This window comes from Garra rufa, chromosome 22 (genome assembly GCF_049309525.1).
Source record: "Garra rufa chromosome 22, GarRuf1.0, whole genome shotgun sequence".
NCBI lineage: Eukaryota > Metazoa > Chordata > Actinopteri > Cypriniformes > Cyprinidae > Garra > Garra rufa.
Genome location: NC_133382.1, coordinates 10,154,181 through 10,170,662, shown reverse-complemented (window position 1 = coordinate 10,170,662; position 16,482 = coordinate 10,154,181). Strand labels below are relative to the sequence as shown.

The 16,482-nt window shown below is 32.1% G+C and overlaps 1 protein-coding gene across 1 annotated transcript in view; it reads left to right on the top strand.

Annotated features, from left to right (window-relative positions):
* Window positions 1–16,482, top strand: part of cyp26a1 (cytochrome P450, family 26, subfamily A, polypeptide 1) — a 38,526-nt gene that overhangs the window by 20,833 nt on the left and 1,211 nt on the right. The window lies entirely within an intron of this gene.

Sequence of the window (16,482 nt, the reverse complement as noted above, 5' to 3'; positions counted from 1 at the left end):
AGGACATGAAATCTGGCATTTTTAAAACGAGCAGATGTCACCTGTTCATGTTTGCTGTGAAGCACCAGCTATGTGGAGACTGAAGCCAGAGTAGATGTTGGAGGTAGCAGGAGTGTGGTAGGTGTGGTGGGAAACATTGAGATGAGCTCATGCTGAGACAGACAGGGACAGATGAGGGCCGCTGGCGCTCACAGCTGGGAATCCAGTCAGGGCCAGAGAGTCTATCAGTGAACTCCACAGCCCTGCTCAGACCCCTCCTGACCTGAACATAACCCCACTGATGCTAATTCTTATTTATTGCCTATTAAAGAGCAATGCTTCTTCCTCTCATGCCGTAGCGTGATTTAGCACTCCTCAAGTCCAGTGTCTCACCCTTCTTCCGCTACATCATGTGCGGAGCACTTCACAAGTGGGCCAGTGGTAACTTCTAGGGCTTTTTTAACAAGCAACAGCATATTTTTTCAAATGAAAATGTGCTAAACTTGCCTCCAAAATGCTAATATGTGACCCTGGACCACAAAACCAGTCATACGTAGCACAGGTATATTTGTAAAAAGTCTGTATGGGTCAAATTATAGATTTTTCTTCGATGCCAAAAATTATTAGGATATTAAGATCATGTTCCATGAAGATATTTTGTAAATTTCATAATGTAAATATATCAAAACTTAATTTTTGATTAGTAATATGCATCGCTAAGAACTTAATTTGAACAACTTTTCTCAAAAACAAAATTTGTTTGCACCCTCAGATTCCAGATTTTCAAACAGTTGTATCTCAACCAATATTGTCCTATCCTAACAAACCATACATCAATGGAAAGCTTATTTATTCAGCTGGTATGCCCATTATAATCAATAAAAATAATTGCATTTTAATATTTTTTAGCATAAAATAATGTCTTATATCTATCTTTATCCAAGCATTTTGTCATATCCCCGAGGCACTTCACTGAGTTTTTAACTAAATGTGCATAGTGTCTGTGATTTTTGGCAATAATGCAAGCATTTGTTTGTGTTTCTTTCTTTTGAAGAATATTTTTCTAAAAAACTTGAAACTTATGGCCCTCAGTCTGAACTCAACCCCGTCACACTAACCATTCTACACGCATAACAATTTAGTCTCTGCTCATATGTGACCCTGGACCACAAAACTTTAAGTAGTCTTAATGGGTATATTTGTAGCAATAGCCAAAAAATACATTGTATGGGTCAAAATGATTTACTTTTTCATTAGGATATTAAGTAAATATCATGTTCCATGAAGACATTTAGTAAATTTCCTACCATAAATATATCAAAACTTAATTTTTAATTAGTAATATGCATTGCTAAGAACTTCATTTGGACAATTAAAGGCGATTTTCTCAATATTTAGATTTTTTTTTTTTGCACCCTCAGATTCCAGATTTTCAACTATCTCAGCCAAATATCGTCCTATCCTAATAAACCATAAATCAATCGAAAGCTTATTTATTCAGCTAAATCTCAATGTCAGTTTTTTGTGACTTTTTTCAGGATTCTTTGATAAATAAAACATTAAAAAGAACAGCATTTATTTAAAATAAAGTTTGCAAAGTCTGGGGTCAGTAAATTGTTTCTTTCTTTCGTTCTTTGAAAGAAATTAATACTTTTATTCACCAAGGAAGCTTAAACAGCTAAAAAAGTGATCGTAAAGACTTATATTGTTAGAAAAGATTTCTATTTTGAATAAATGCGGTTCTTTTGAACTTTTTATTCATCAAAGAATCCTGAAAAAAGTATCACAGATTCTGAAAAATATTGATAATAAGAGTCCAACATTGATAATAAGAGTAATAAATCAGAATGATTTCTGAAGGATCATGTGACACTGAATAAGACTGGAGTAATAGCTGATGAAAATTCAGCTTTGCATCACAGAAATAAATTATTTTTAAAGTATATTAAAATAAAAACTTGTTATTTTGAATTGCAATAATATTTCATAATATTACTTTTTCTGTATTTTTGATCAAATTAATGAAACTTTGATGAGCATAAAATACTTTTTTTTAAAAAACATTAAAAATCTTACTGATCCCAAACTTTTGAGCGGAAGTGTTAATGTTATCAGGGACACATGAGCAGTAGGTAGATGTTTGTTTTATAACAAATCCTGTTTAAAACCAATCCCATTTTGTCCGTTACAAACTGAAAATAATAAATGGAGGTTTGACATGTGCCAAATTATGTGGGGTATTTAGAAAATGAATCATGTGTAGTTAAAAAAAATTAATATTCCCAGTTAAAATGTTACCAAATCTCAGGAATTACACTCTTATAGCTTCATAAAATTAGGGTTGAACCACTGATGTCACATGGATTATTTTAACAATGTCCTTGCTACCTTTCTGGGCCTTGAACGTGCCAGTTGCATTGCTGTCAGAATTTCATCAAAAATATCTTAATTTGTGTTCGAAAGATGAATGAAAGTCTCATGGCTTTGGAACATCATGAGGGTGAAAATTAATGACAGAATTTTTTGACATTCTGGTTATATGTCTCATGATGCCACTTTGATGAGATTTTATCTAGGTATCTCTTCTCTTCTCTGCTCACGTCTTGGTTAAATTTACAAAGAGAAATAGCTAAAAAAAAAAAGAAAAAAAGTAGGATAAATGGAAGAATGGCTCCGTATGAAAATAGTGTCATTTACGGCACTTGGCACAGGGCCGTCTGAAGAGGTACCTGCTAAGTGGCGTCATTAAACTGGAGTCAAAGTGTCTACAGGACTTGCATTGTGCACCAGGGCCCTTGTTTCCTGTCAGACCTGGAGATGTGAATTGTCCTAGGGCCCTTCAGGTCGAACCGAGGCTGGGGGTAGAGACGGGACAGAAGGACACAAAGGAACAAGAGAGGTGACGGTCCGAGTCTAGTCATCCGGTCTGTCCCCTCCCACCCGACCCTCTCTTATCTTGTTTGTGACTGGCATTAGGTCTACAGTAGCAAGCCGCGAAGCCGCATTTCACACTTTCAGTTAGGGATGTATTATGTCGCGTGACACCTCACCTGCTTGTGAAAAGCGGAGACACATTATCAGGACAGGTCCCTGTTTCTTTGAACTGAGGCCTCCCCACCCTGCTGAGTTCGTTTGCATTTTATGCCTGCGTCAAAGCAGTCTGATACTCGGCCACGTCGTAATGACGCTCTGAACGCGGCGTGAGACGTTGTCCTCAGATCTTCAGGAGCCTCGGGGACTATTTAGGTGGTGCAATCAAAGACGCTCTCCTCCATAAATCGGCTTTCATACTCAACTTTATAGACCCTGATTTGTCAGAACGAGGAGTGAAAGGAGCCGTGGTCAGGGGTTAACTACAGTCCATCTCGGGGAAGTGATACAGAGGAACAGTTTCAGACAGCTCACATATGTATGTGATTGCATTGCTCTCATTCAGACCGCGGCCCATAGATCATCTCAGCTTTATTGTTTTCTGTGCTAAACTGGCACCTCTTTGAACTTTGAATAACAGCGGGTCACGGACCAGGAAAGTTTTGGTCGTCATATTTGATCTTATCTAATCGAAATTTAGGCTTATTACACATGCATCATTTTCTAGAGCTATTTTAATTCGCATGGTTTCTATGCAAAGTTCAAACTATGAAGAAGTTTTTTTTTCATCATTTGAAATGCATTTTTAAACACTGGAAACGTCATACAGGTTGAGTATGATGACAATATATAGTTCCTAAAATAAAAACATAATCTGATTTAATACATCTATGTGAATTTCTATTACTTAATGTATTATATATTTAACCAAATTACGTAAAACTAATTAATATGGATTATTAACATAATCATGCAAATAAAAAAAAAATAAACTGTCATACTTTCATATACTGTATATTATACATCCATGTGAATTTATATACGATATATATTATATTTTCTATTTAATTATATATTTTACTAATTATGTTTAAAAATATTTAATATACATAATATACTTTCATATGCATTATATTATATATCCATGTTAACTTACACTACCAGTAAGATTTTTAATGTTTTTTGAAGAAGTCTCTTCTGCTCACCAAGCCTGTATTTATTTGACCGAAAGTAAAGCAAAAACAACCAAAAAATGTGAAATATTTGTACAATTTAAAATAACTTTTCTATTTGAATATATTCTAAAATATAATTTATTCCTGTGATTTCAAAGCTGAATTTTTAGCATCATTACTCCAGTCACATGATCCTTCAGAAATCATTCTGATTTGCTGCTCAAAAACATTTATTATAATTTACATTTATTATAATTTGGTTATTATTATTATTATTATTATTATTATTATTATTATTATTATTATTAATTTGTTATGTTTTCAGGTTTCTTTAATGACTAGAAAGTTCAGAAAAACAGCATTTATCTGAAATAGAAATCTTTTATAACAATAATAATGTCTTTATCATCACTTTTGATGAATTTACAACAACATTTATAAATTCCTTTGAATGGTATTGTGTATAATGTTACAATGTTTTTTCAGATAAATGCTGATCTTTGGATTTTTCTATTCATCAAAGAATCCTGAAAAAAAATTTACTCAGCTTTTGTAATATTGATGAACATAATAATAATTTCTTAAACAGCAAATCAGCATATTAGAATGATTTCTGAAGAATCATGAGACACTGTAAACTGGGGTAATGATGCAAACAATTCAGCTTTGAAATAACGAAATTAAATTACGTGTTTAGAAAAATAAAATAAAAAAAAGCAGTTATTTTAAATAGTAAAAATATTTCACAATATTACTGATTTTGCTGTATTTAAAAATGCAGGCTTGGTGAGCAGAAGAAAAATTCTTTAAAAACATATATAATATATTTATATATAAATACATATAAAATGCACACATATATTTAATCATCACAAATTTTTAATATATTTTAATGCAAATAAATAAAAAAGTTAACAGAATTTAATTTACTGTAATTCATGTGAATTTATAAAACTATTAAATTGAATCTATAAATATGCATTAAAATATTAAATTACTATAAATTATTATTTATGTGCAAATAAAAAATAAATTAACATTCTTTAATATAGTGTATATATTACATCCATGGTGTTTATATAAAATACATATATTATTACATATTTAAAATAGAATTAATTATTCTAAAAAAAAAATTTAGTCATAAATGCCTGTTGCAATGTTCATTATGGTAAAAATGTGAGTTATTTATAATATGCACATTATTTATATATTTATATTATTTAATAATTGTACAGAAACCATTCCTGAGGTGAATTCAGCAAAATAAAAATGCCCAAAGTCCCAAAAGGCACGCAACTTTTCACCACTTTCAATTTGCCAAATTTCAGATTCTTGTGAGGTCCACTTTTCAGAGCACTATCACGATCGGATTATTCCCTGGAACTGCATGACCATAAAGCAGTTCCAAGTTTGTTGCCATCACTACAGTTAGTATTTCTCAATGTGCTCGTAACAACAGCTTTAGCTTTTTCTAAACAAGGAACTTAAAGATGAAGTGTTCAGCTTCTGCACTGATAGCATCAACAAACAGAAGTGGAAAAATTATAGTTTCAAACAGATTTCCCAAACTCTCCTTCGGTCTTCCATTGTTTAACAAACAGATAGTCCCACCCCAAACTCGAACCATTGGCGGATGAGTTGCTATGATGCTTAAAGGGATAGTTCACCAAAAGTTAAAACTCTGTCATTAATGACTCACCCTCAGCTTTGTTCATCTTCAGAATACAAAATTTGTGATGAAATCCTGAACTTTCAGCATAAACACCAATGCAACTAACACATTCAATGCCAAGAAAGGTAGTAAGAACATCGATAAAATAGTCCATGTAACATCAGTGGTTTCACCATAACTTTATGAAGCTACGAGAATACTTTTTTGAGCATAAAGAAAGCATTTTTTTTTACTTTATTGAAGAATCAATATATAAAAGGCTAATAGTGGCCTCTGTCTTATAAAATGGGACAGCAGATGCTTAAAATTAAAAAAAATAACACCTCCTTTAATTGTGACATACTGTAAGTAAACAGTTCCACACTCAAAAGTGTTTTAAAATGCCTTCAGATAAATTTGTGGCCTAGTGTGCATTACATTTTCAATGATCTACACTCAAAAATAAAGTTTCAAAAAGGGTGTTTTGCAGTGATTCCATAGTAGAAGCATTTTCGGTTCCCTACAGCACCTTTCAGTGAACTTTTTTTTTTTTTTTACTATTTGAAGAAAATGTAAAAAATCTAAACAACAAAGCTGAATTTTCAGTATCGCTATTTAAATATTCAGTGCCACATTATCCTTTAGAAATCATTCTAATATGCTGGTTTATTATCAATGTTGGCAACAGCTGCTTAATATTTTTTGGAACCTGTGATACTTTTTTCAGGATTGTTTGAAGAATAAAAAAAATAAAAAGAACAGCATTTATTTAAAATAAAAATCTTTTTAAATAATATGTACTACCGTTCAAAAGTTACAAAACTGAGATATATACATCATATGAAAGCTCAATAAATAAGCTTTCTATTGATGTATGGTGTGTTAGGATAGGACCATATTTGGCCGAGATACATCTATTTGAAAATCTGGAATCTGAGGGTGCAAAAAAATCAAAATACAGAGAAAATCACCTTTAAAGTTCTTCAAATTAAGTTCTTAACAATGCATATTACTAATCAAAAATTACATTTTGATATATTTATAGTAGGAATTTTACAAAAAATCTTCATGGAACATGATCTTTACTTAATTTCCTAATGATTTTTGGCATAAAAGAAAAATCAATAATTTTGACCCATACAATGTATTTTTGGCTATTGCTACAAATATACCCCAGCGACTTAAGACAGGTTTTGTGGTCCAGGGTCACATATATATATAATTTTATTCAGCAAAAATGTGTTAAATTGATCGCAACGACTTTTATTGTTAGAAAAGATTTCTATTTTGAATAAATGCTGTTCTTTTAAACTTTTTATTCATCAAAGAATCCTGAGCAAGGTTCCAAAAAAATATTCGGCAGCACAGCTGTTGCCAAAATTGACAATAAATCAGAATATTAGAATGATTTCTGCAGGATCATGTGACACTTAAGACTGGAGTAATGGCTGATGATAAAATTCAGCTTTGCATCACAGGAATAAATTCTATTTTTAAGTATATTAAAATAGAAAAACACAATTTTAAATTGCAATAATGTTTCGCAATATTACAATTTTTTCTGTCTTTTTGATCAAATAAGTGCAGTCTTGATGAGCCGAAAAGCTTAAAAACAATTACTGATCCCAAACTTTTCAATGGCAGTGTACAATTAAAACCTAAATAAATAATACTAATAATAAATAATAATTAGGTTTGCTGTTCTTTTTTATTTACACAATTTGGCCTAATCAAGCTTTGTGATTATATACCAATATATCAATATGGCTATAAAATAATAATAATTAACTAATGTATTATAACAAGACGTGTTGTTTTTATTGAAAAGAAATATAAAAATCACGGAATAAAAACAGAACATTTGAAGAACATTTTAAAAATCGAAACAACCTTTTTCGACTACAAAAAACCTTATGTGCATTTGAAAGGTTCCAAGGATGTTCAAGGTTCTTCATGGAACCATCGATGCCAATAAAGAACCTTTTTTTTTTTTTAAAGTGTGTAACAGTTCATTATCCATTGCTTCGTCTATTGTTGCCATTGTTGTCTCTGCACATGTTTAATGGTCCTTTCAGACTGGCACACGTCTGTCCAGCACCAGTTTGAGATGCTTTCACAAACACATTGCTCCAATACTTCCATTAGCTTCTTCTTTTCACGTGTCCTCCTACCCCCATGTGCTTGCTGGTGCATTTATCATCCATTTTCACTTTTGTTGAGGCCATGCATCAAATGATCAATCATAGCCGAGTGTTTTCCTTAGCATCGGCCATCTTTCATTGTCACCATCAAAGGAGTGTCTCGTCTCCTTTGTGGGAGTGAGAAAGAAAGAGAGAAGGTTAAAGGACAGGAGCGTCAGGTCTCATCCTTACACCACACCGTCACCGAAGTCGAGGTGTACGGTCGGTAGCAGCGAAGTATCTCGCTGTGGGCGCTGAGATTTTCACTGGCCTGCCCTCCGATTCACCTTGAGCTGTTGCCGAGACCTCCATCCCTCTCCATCTGTCACCAGCAGAGAAGCTCTGTTTTACTGCGGCTGGAACTGCGAACAGCAGATCTGGGTTCAGCCAAGATTCACCAGGAATGCGTTTTAACCACACACACTGCTTGTGACCCTCTCACACTTATGAGCTTTTATTTATAGACTAGTCAATCAGAGAAAGAGAGAGAGAGAGAGAGAGAGAGAGAGAGAGAGAGTTCAGGGGTTTATAACATTCACGGTGAGCGGTAGATTAGCCATCATATCATTACAGCCGGTCTCTGGAGCTTTTACTGTGTGTCACGTACCAGAAACATAAATATAGATGATTAGCAGATCTGTTTAAATCAAACCTTTATCCTTCAGTGTCACAATGGAAAACTGTATTGACAGCGAAGGTTTAGAATAATTTGAACTGTGGTGGAAAAAGCCACTGCAGTAAATCTTTTTTTTTTCCTCTGGGGAACATTTGATAGATTTCATATCTAGCTATGAGTTTGGTGGGGCTGCAATTTGGGGGAAAAAATCTAATTGTGAATTTCTGATTTAAAATACACTGCTGTTTAAAAGTTTAGGATCAGTAAGATTTTTAATGTTTTTTCTTTTTTTTCTTAAAGAAGGTTCTTATGCTTATCAAGGCTGTTTATTTGATCAAAAAATAATAATAATAATATTGAGAAATATTATTATTATGTAAAATAATGTTTCTATTTTAATGTAAATTACGATCTAATTTATTCCTGTTATGCAAAGCTGAATTTTCAGTATCATAACTGTAATATTCAGTGTCACATTATCCTTTAGAAGTCATTCTAATATACTGATTTATTATCAATGTTGGCAACAGTTAATATTTTTTGGAACCTTTGATACTTGAGAATTCTTTGAAGAATAAAAAAGTAAAAACAACAGCATTTATATAAAATAAAAATCTTTTCTAATAATATACACTGCCGTTCAAAAGTTTGGGGTCAGTACATTTTTTTTTCTTTATGAAAGATTTCTATTTTAAATGAATGCTGTTCTTTTTCATTTTTTATTAACCAAAGAATCCTGAAAAAAATATCACAGGTTCCAAAAAAATATCTGGCAGCACAACTGTTGCCAAAATTGATAATAAATCAGCTTATTAGAAAGATTTCTGCAGGTCAGTAATTTATTTTTCTCTTTTTGATAGAAATTTATACTTTTGTTCAGCAAGGATGTGTTAAATTGATAAAAAAAAAAAGTGATAGCAAATACTTTCATTGTTAGAAAATATTTATATTGTGAATAAATGCTGTTCTTTTAATTATTTTAATTATCAAAGAATGCTGAAAAAGATATCACAAGTTCCAAAAAAATATTTGGCCACACAACTGTTGCCAAAATTGATAATAAATCAGAATATTAGAATGATTTCTGCAGGATCATGTGACACTTAAGACTGGAGTAATGGCTAATGAAAATTCAGCTTTGCATTACAGGAATAAATTCTATTTTTAAGTATATTAAGATAGAAAAACACAATTTTAAATTGCAATAATATTTCGCAATATTACTGTTTTTTCTCTATTTTTAATCAAATAAGTACAGCCTAGATGAGCCGAAAAACGTTTAAATATTACTGATCCCAAAGTTTTCAATGGAAGTGTACAATTACTAAAACTAAATAAATAAATAAACAATAACAATAATAATAATAATAATCAGGTTTGCTGTCCTTTTTTTGTAGGGCTACACAATTTGGCCAAAATTGTTTTTACTAAATAGAAATATAAAAATCACAGAATAAAAACTAAATAAAAATAATAGTATTGTGATAATTCACTGTTTTAGTTTTTATGTTACAAGTTTAAAATTGCAGTACTAATATTTACAGCCATATTAATTTCAACTAAGCCACAATCACAGTTTATATTAAAATGTCCTTGCAGATTGTTTATTGTTGCATCATTGTTTGTATTTTTGAGTAACAACCGTATTTAACAATATAAACTTAAAAATGCCCCTGATAATCAATTCTAGGCAAATATTGGATAAAGGTGTCATTTCTCACACTGTTACACTGCAAGAAATATTAAAATATCCCAGATATGGCAACTATTCTTCATTCACAGTTCAAATGGAGTCAAAATACCATAATTATGAAATGAATAAGGGTGCAAAGTTGTACTCATTCTAGATGATAAACGAGTTGCTCAGTTGGAAAGGGCAAGTCGATTTGAAACATTGCAGAAACACTTATCTATAAAATCATATAATCTTATCTAAAAAAAATTACTCATCTATGAAATCATATAATAGAGATCACTGAGCACTGATATAATGTCACCTTGGAATTATAAGGTTCTATCGGACATTTTTGTCAAAAGTTTTATTACATTTTTATATTATGTGATGTTTCTTTTGTAAACTGTGTGCATTTTGGGTCTTTCTTTTTAGAAAATAAAAAGGGTTCTATCTACAGACAACTTATTTACATTATTACATTACATTACATTAACTTATTTACATTATGTGATGTTTCTTTTGTAAACTGTGTGCCTTTTGGGACTTTGGGCCATTTTGGGCCTTTTTTAGAAAATAAAAAGGGTTCTATTTACAGACAACTTATTTACATTATGTGATGTTTCATTTGTAAACTGTGTGCATTTTGGGTCTTTCTTTTTAGAAAATAAAAAGGGTTCTATCTACAGACAACTTATTTACATTATTACATTACATTACATTAACTTATTTACATTATGTGATGCTTCTTTTGTAAACTGCGTGCCTTTTGGGACTTTGGGCAATTTTGGGCCTTTTTTTAGAAAATAAAAAGGGTTCTATCTACAGACAACTTATTTACATTATTACATGAACTTATTTACATTATGTGATGTTTCTTTTGTAAACTGTGTGCCTTTTGGGACTTTGGGCCATTTTGGGCCTTTTTTAGAAAATAAAAATGGTTCTATTTACAGACAACTTATTTACATTATGTGATGTTTCATTTGTAAACTGTGTGCATTTTGGACCAATATATATATTTTTTTAGAAAATAAAAAGGCTATCTATACGTCTATAGAATGCAAAAACTTTGAAGCTCAATATCTCAAAAGTGCTTAGAATGCAGATAGAGCCTTATAATTCCAAGTCGGCGATTAATATTTAGTGAATTGTAATTACTGATGCTGTATTTTAATAATTTTTAAGGTGTAATATACAAAAAAAGCTAATCGCTTGATTTTTACTTGACTAACTTTGAATACAATTTTAGTTCAGAAAGGTATTGTTCAGGTATCAATTAGTTCAGGAAAGTTCAGAATTGTTGATTGCTTTCTGGACCTTGACGGACCCTTGCTGTCAGAGCGCTCTTGGATTTCATCAAAAATATCTTAATTTGAGTTAAGAAGTTTCAAAGACAAACAAAGGTCTTACGGGTTTGGAACAACATGAGGGTGAGTAATTAATGACAATTTTTATTTTTGGGTGAACTAACTCTAATAGAATTATTTTGCTTTTAGGCTATGTCTATTTTATGTATTTGACTTGAATGTGTGACATGACATAATTATGAATACCCAAGTTTCACTGGTGAAGTTTAAAGCAGCTCTCAATTATATTTCATTTAATTTTCATCAAAGAATTTTTGATATTCTGATTTCAGGAGATCTCTGAAACGCAAAAGTACACATTTGTGAAAATACTACGCTCTTTTTCTAAGATTACTTTCCACTGTGAGAGATAAACTGAGATGTTGAAAAGACTCAATTTGTGGGAATACTCCTATCATCCTCTCATAATCTGAAAGAATATGAGTTCAAGGAGGTATTTTGTGTTGAAGTGACTGTATATTATTTCCAGGAGACCCGTAAATGTTTTTGAGACGGCTTAAATAGGTTATCTTCTCAGAATCCGCTGTTATCTGCAATTGCTTTGTTTTTTACCTTTCAAAGAGAGGCATTTCCCTGACCCAAGTCGAGCCAGTCAAGCGGCAATGACTGCACCTCAGTGTCAAAGCTAATTGGTAGCTGATCAAAATAAAGGCTTGAATGGGAGTTGTCTCTGCACCCAGAATTACCCTGAACTGTGGGTGAACCCAGTGCTCCCATCAAAGAGTTCACTGGAATTGTCCATGTGCCTGAAATCATCTCACGCCGACCTCAAATTAAACAGGGAAGTGCTGTGTTTCACAACTGCCCGTTCAGCAAAGGAGATGAGGAGATGATTGCATGAGGGATTGTAAAATCTGCCTTGATGGTGCCACGATTAACAGCTCTTTAAAAAAAGAGCTAAGTCCAAAAGACAGCTGACGTGAGAGTCGAACAAAAAAAAATGGTCCTGACATTGCGGTCCAAAAAATCATTCATTTATAAATGCAAATGGACATTAGTAAAAATGCCACTGTGATTATTCATATTTGCCTCCATCTGTGTAAGATTACATCATCGGTTACATACAGGCACTTTAAAAGCAGCACCATCTGCGTCCTTTGTTTTTAAACAGGAATGATGAGGTGTTGATTTCAGTTGGCTGACTAGAAGCTAACAGGAAACTGAGGAGTCATAGATAATAGATCACAAATTATACTGTAATGAATTTCAGAATCTGCACTGGGACATATTGAACTTACTGTGACAAATGCATCTTTCCTGTTATAAAGCATGCTATTGAATAAAGCAGAAGTCAGCAACAACTATTGCAATCATTTTTTAGTGCTTTATGTTAGGTAACTGTCACTATTAATATTGGTCATACAGTACCAATATGTACCAAGTACATATCACTGCAGTTTTCAACAGAAATTTACAATAGAGGCGGTAAAACAGTGAGCACTTGTAAATGTTTTCATGCACAGTTATGATTACAGCTCCATATGTGGAATAAGCGCAATCGAAATGCACGTGTCTTATCGAATACCAGGTTATTGGAAATTTGGAGCCGGTTCTAAAATGGAACCGGTTCTCGATACCCAATCCCACCTGGTATTCAGATGCATTTTCAATTTAATTAAAAGTAGTCAATTATTTTCCTATCTTTGAAATACTATTGTCTAGAGCCAGTTGCTCAAAAGTGATCTGATTGGATTGGATCAAATCTTGCAAATGGGTTGTTCAAAATAAAAAATAAAAAGATTCTGAAATTTACATAGCTCACTGAATTCAATCTTGGTTTTGAACTGGATCAAATTCTCAGTTAGTGTTGTTCAAAACATTTGATTAAGATTGGAATACTTTTGATAAAAAAAAATTAAAAATAAAATAAAATAACTGGATTCTTCTGATCACAGGGTGGACTTCAGGAACAAAAATGTAATAAATCTTGAAAACTGGTCCAAAAACACAACATTTGTCAAATGTAGAACATTCCCGAATCCCCAAACAGCTGTCAGTATTTAACAAAAATATTATATTTAATTTAAAGTGTTTTTGTTTAACTCATTGTTTGTAAACTACATTGGCAGATTCATTAGTGATGAACTAGTCAGAAGTAGCTATTTGTGTAAATGCAATGCAAAACTTTTCTGAGAGAATGCAAAAGCATTGGAATTTTTATTCCCATCTCATATTTTTCTCCATCACCATGTCCTTTCAAGGACTCCGTAAAGCATTAGTAATCCAGATTTGGTAATCTGGGGCCAGATGTTCAAAAGTAATCTGATCAGATTTTGGCCATCAGATTGGATCAAATCTTGAAAATGGGTTGTTCAAAAGAAAAAAAGGATTTTGAATTCAGATTAGATCACAAAATCCAATCTTGGGCTACGTTTACACGACAGTGATGTAGTCAAAAACGGAAAAGTTTTTCCCTTATGTTTTGAAAAAGTTTCATGTATACACGACAGTGTTTTCAAAATGATTTGCATTTACACATATCTGCGAAAACTGCCAAAACCACTGTATTACGTATGCCTGGCCAGTAGTTGGCACGTTGTTTGTTGTGCTTGCCTTTGAAATCAACATCTACATCATCAAAGATTCCCGTATTGGGGGTTTACACAGAAACGATAACGGTGGCGTTTATTTAAAAACTTGCACTTTGAAACCCATCTTGAAAATTATGCATTTTCAGTCCCCAAAACACTGTTGTCATGTAAACGAACAGGCAAAACGTATAAAAGGTTTCCCGTTTTTGGCTGAAAACCTCAAGTTGTGTTGTTAAAAAACGTTTTAGTAAGTTTGAGATACTTTTGATCCAAAAAAAAAACTGGATTATTCTGATCCAAGCAAAAAGGTGGATTTCAGGAACAAAAATGTAATAAAATTTCAAAACTCATCCAGAAAAACAACATCTTAACATGCAATATATTCACAAATCCCCAGACAGCTGTCAATATCAAACAAAAATATCATATTTAATTTAAATCCATCACCATGTCCCTTTAGGGGCTCCATAGAGCGTTAGTAATCCAGATTTGAAAATCTGAAAAAGTGTTTATCTGGATCAGGGTGATCCAATCCGATTTTGCTTTGAAAAACTGGCACAAAAGTACACTGGGTTACATGATCCTGGATAGCAAAATATGGGATTTCCAAATCCAGATTCTGATCCAGATTAAACTGGAGCCAGTTGTTCAACAATAATCTGATTGGAATTCTGATTTTTGAAAATGATTCTGAAATTGGATTAGATCACAAAATCCAATCTTGATTTTGATTTGGATCAAATCGTCAGTTTGTGTTGTGAAAAAAATCAGGATTATACTGATCCCAGCAGGAGGACAGATTTCAGGAACATTTTAACATGTAATATATCCCTAAATCCCCAAACAGCTGTCAATATCAAACAAAAATATTATATTTAATTAATTTATTTTTTTAATCACTGATTGTAAATTAGCACAATCATCAGAGATGGACCAGTCAGAAGTAGTTATTTCTGTAAATGCAATGCAAAACTTTTCTGAGAGAATGCAAAATTGCATATTTCCCCCCTTTAGGGGCTCCGTAGAGTACTAGTAATACAAATTGGTAATCTGAGTATAGGTGTATCTGCATCGATCTAAAACAATTTTCCTTCAAAAAACCAGCAAAAAACAAAAACAAAAAACAAAAAAAACAATTAAAAAATAAAATTGGATTAGATCACAAAATCCATTATTGATTTTGATCTGGATCAAAATCACCAATTTGTGTTTTTAGTAAGTCTTTTTAGTAAGATTAAAAAAAAGGATTATACTGATGCCAGCAGAAGGATTTCAGAAACAGAAATGTAATAAAACTTTAAAACTGGTAAAAAAAAAAAAAAAAAAAAAAAAAAAAAAATTTGCAACATTTAATATAGACACACATCATATATACAGAGAGAAAATAGACAGGTAGACATTTGGCTACCTCTTAAGCCTTTCAGCAACCTACAGTAAAGTAAAAAAGAGATTTTGGTGAAATAAAATAATCTCCAAACAGCTGTCAATATCAAACAAAAATTGTTTTTTAGGTCACTTTTTGTAAACTACACTGATACAATCATCAGAGATGAACCAGTCAAAAGTATAGTTATTTCTGAGCAAACGCAAAGTTGCTTGTGTGAATGCAATGCAAATATTTTCCCATCTCATTGTTTTTTCATCATCGTGTTCTTTTAGGGGCTCCATGGAGCACTAGTAATACAGATTTGGTAATCTTAAAAGATCTGTATCTAGATTGTGGTGATCCAATCCAATTTTGCACTGAAAAATAAATAGAATCCCCTGGGCCCGGTTTTTCAAAAGTAATCCACTAGGATTTTGGATAACGGATTGGATCAAATCTTGAAAATGGGTTTTTCAAAAGAAAAAACGGATTACATAATCGGATTAGATCACATAATCTAATCTTGGTTTTGATCCGGATCAAACCTTAAGTATGGGTTTTTCAGAACTTTTCTGTAGGATTTGGATCACTTTGATCCAAAAAATCTGGATTAAACTGATCCCATCAGAAGGGTGGATTCAACGTGGATTTCATGCCCAAAATGTAATGAAAACTTTAAAAATGTATTAAATAATACTATATTTGGATCATGCAATATCTTACAAGATATCCTATTTATTCATAAGGTTTTAATTTTATTTGTTCATCCGTCAGGCTACAGTGATTAGGTAGGCTTTAACGTATTCAGCCTTTCAGTATAGACCTACAACAAAGTAGAAAGAGTTTGGCCTCTGTCACTAATTGATATATATATTCATCACAATCGAAAATATTTTTGTTTTTAGAATATTTATTAGTGATGCATGCAATGATTACAGAATAACAAAAAAAAAAAAATAAATGCAAAGAAATCACTGTTTTTTGAATTTCAAAACAAATCCAAATCAGAAATAGTGTCTAACTATTGCGTCCCTTGTTGCACGTCCTGTTTGCTCGTTCTGGCAGAAT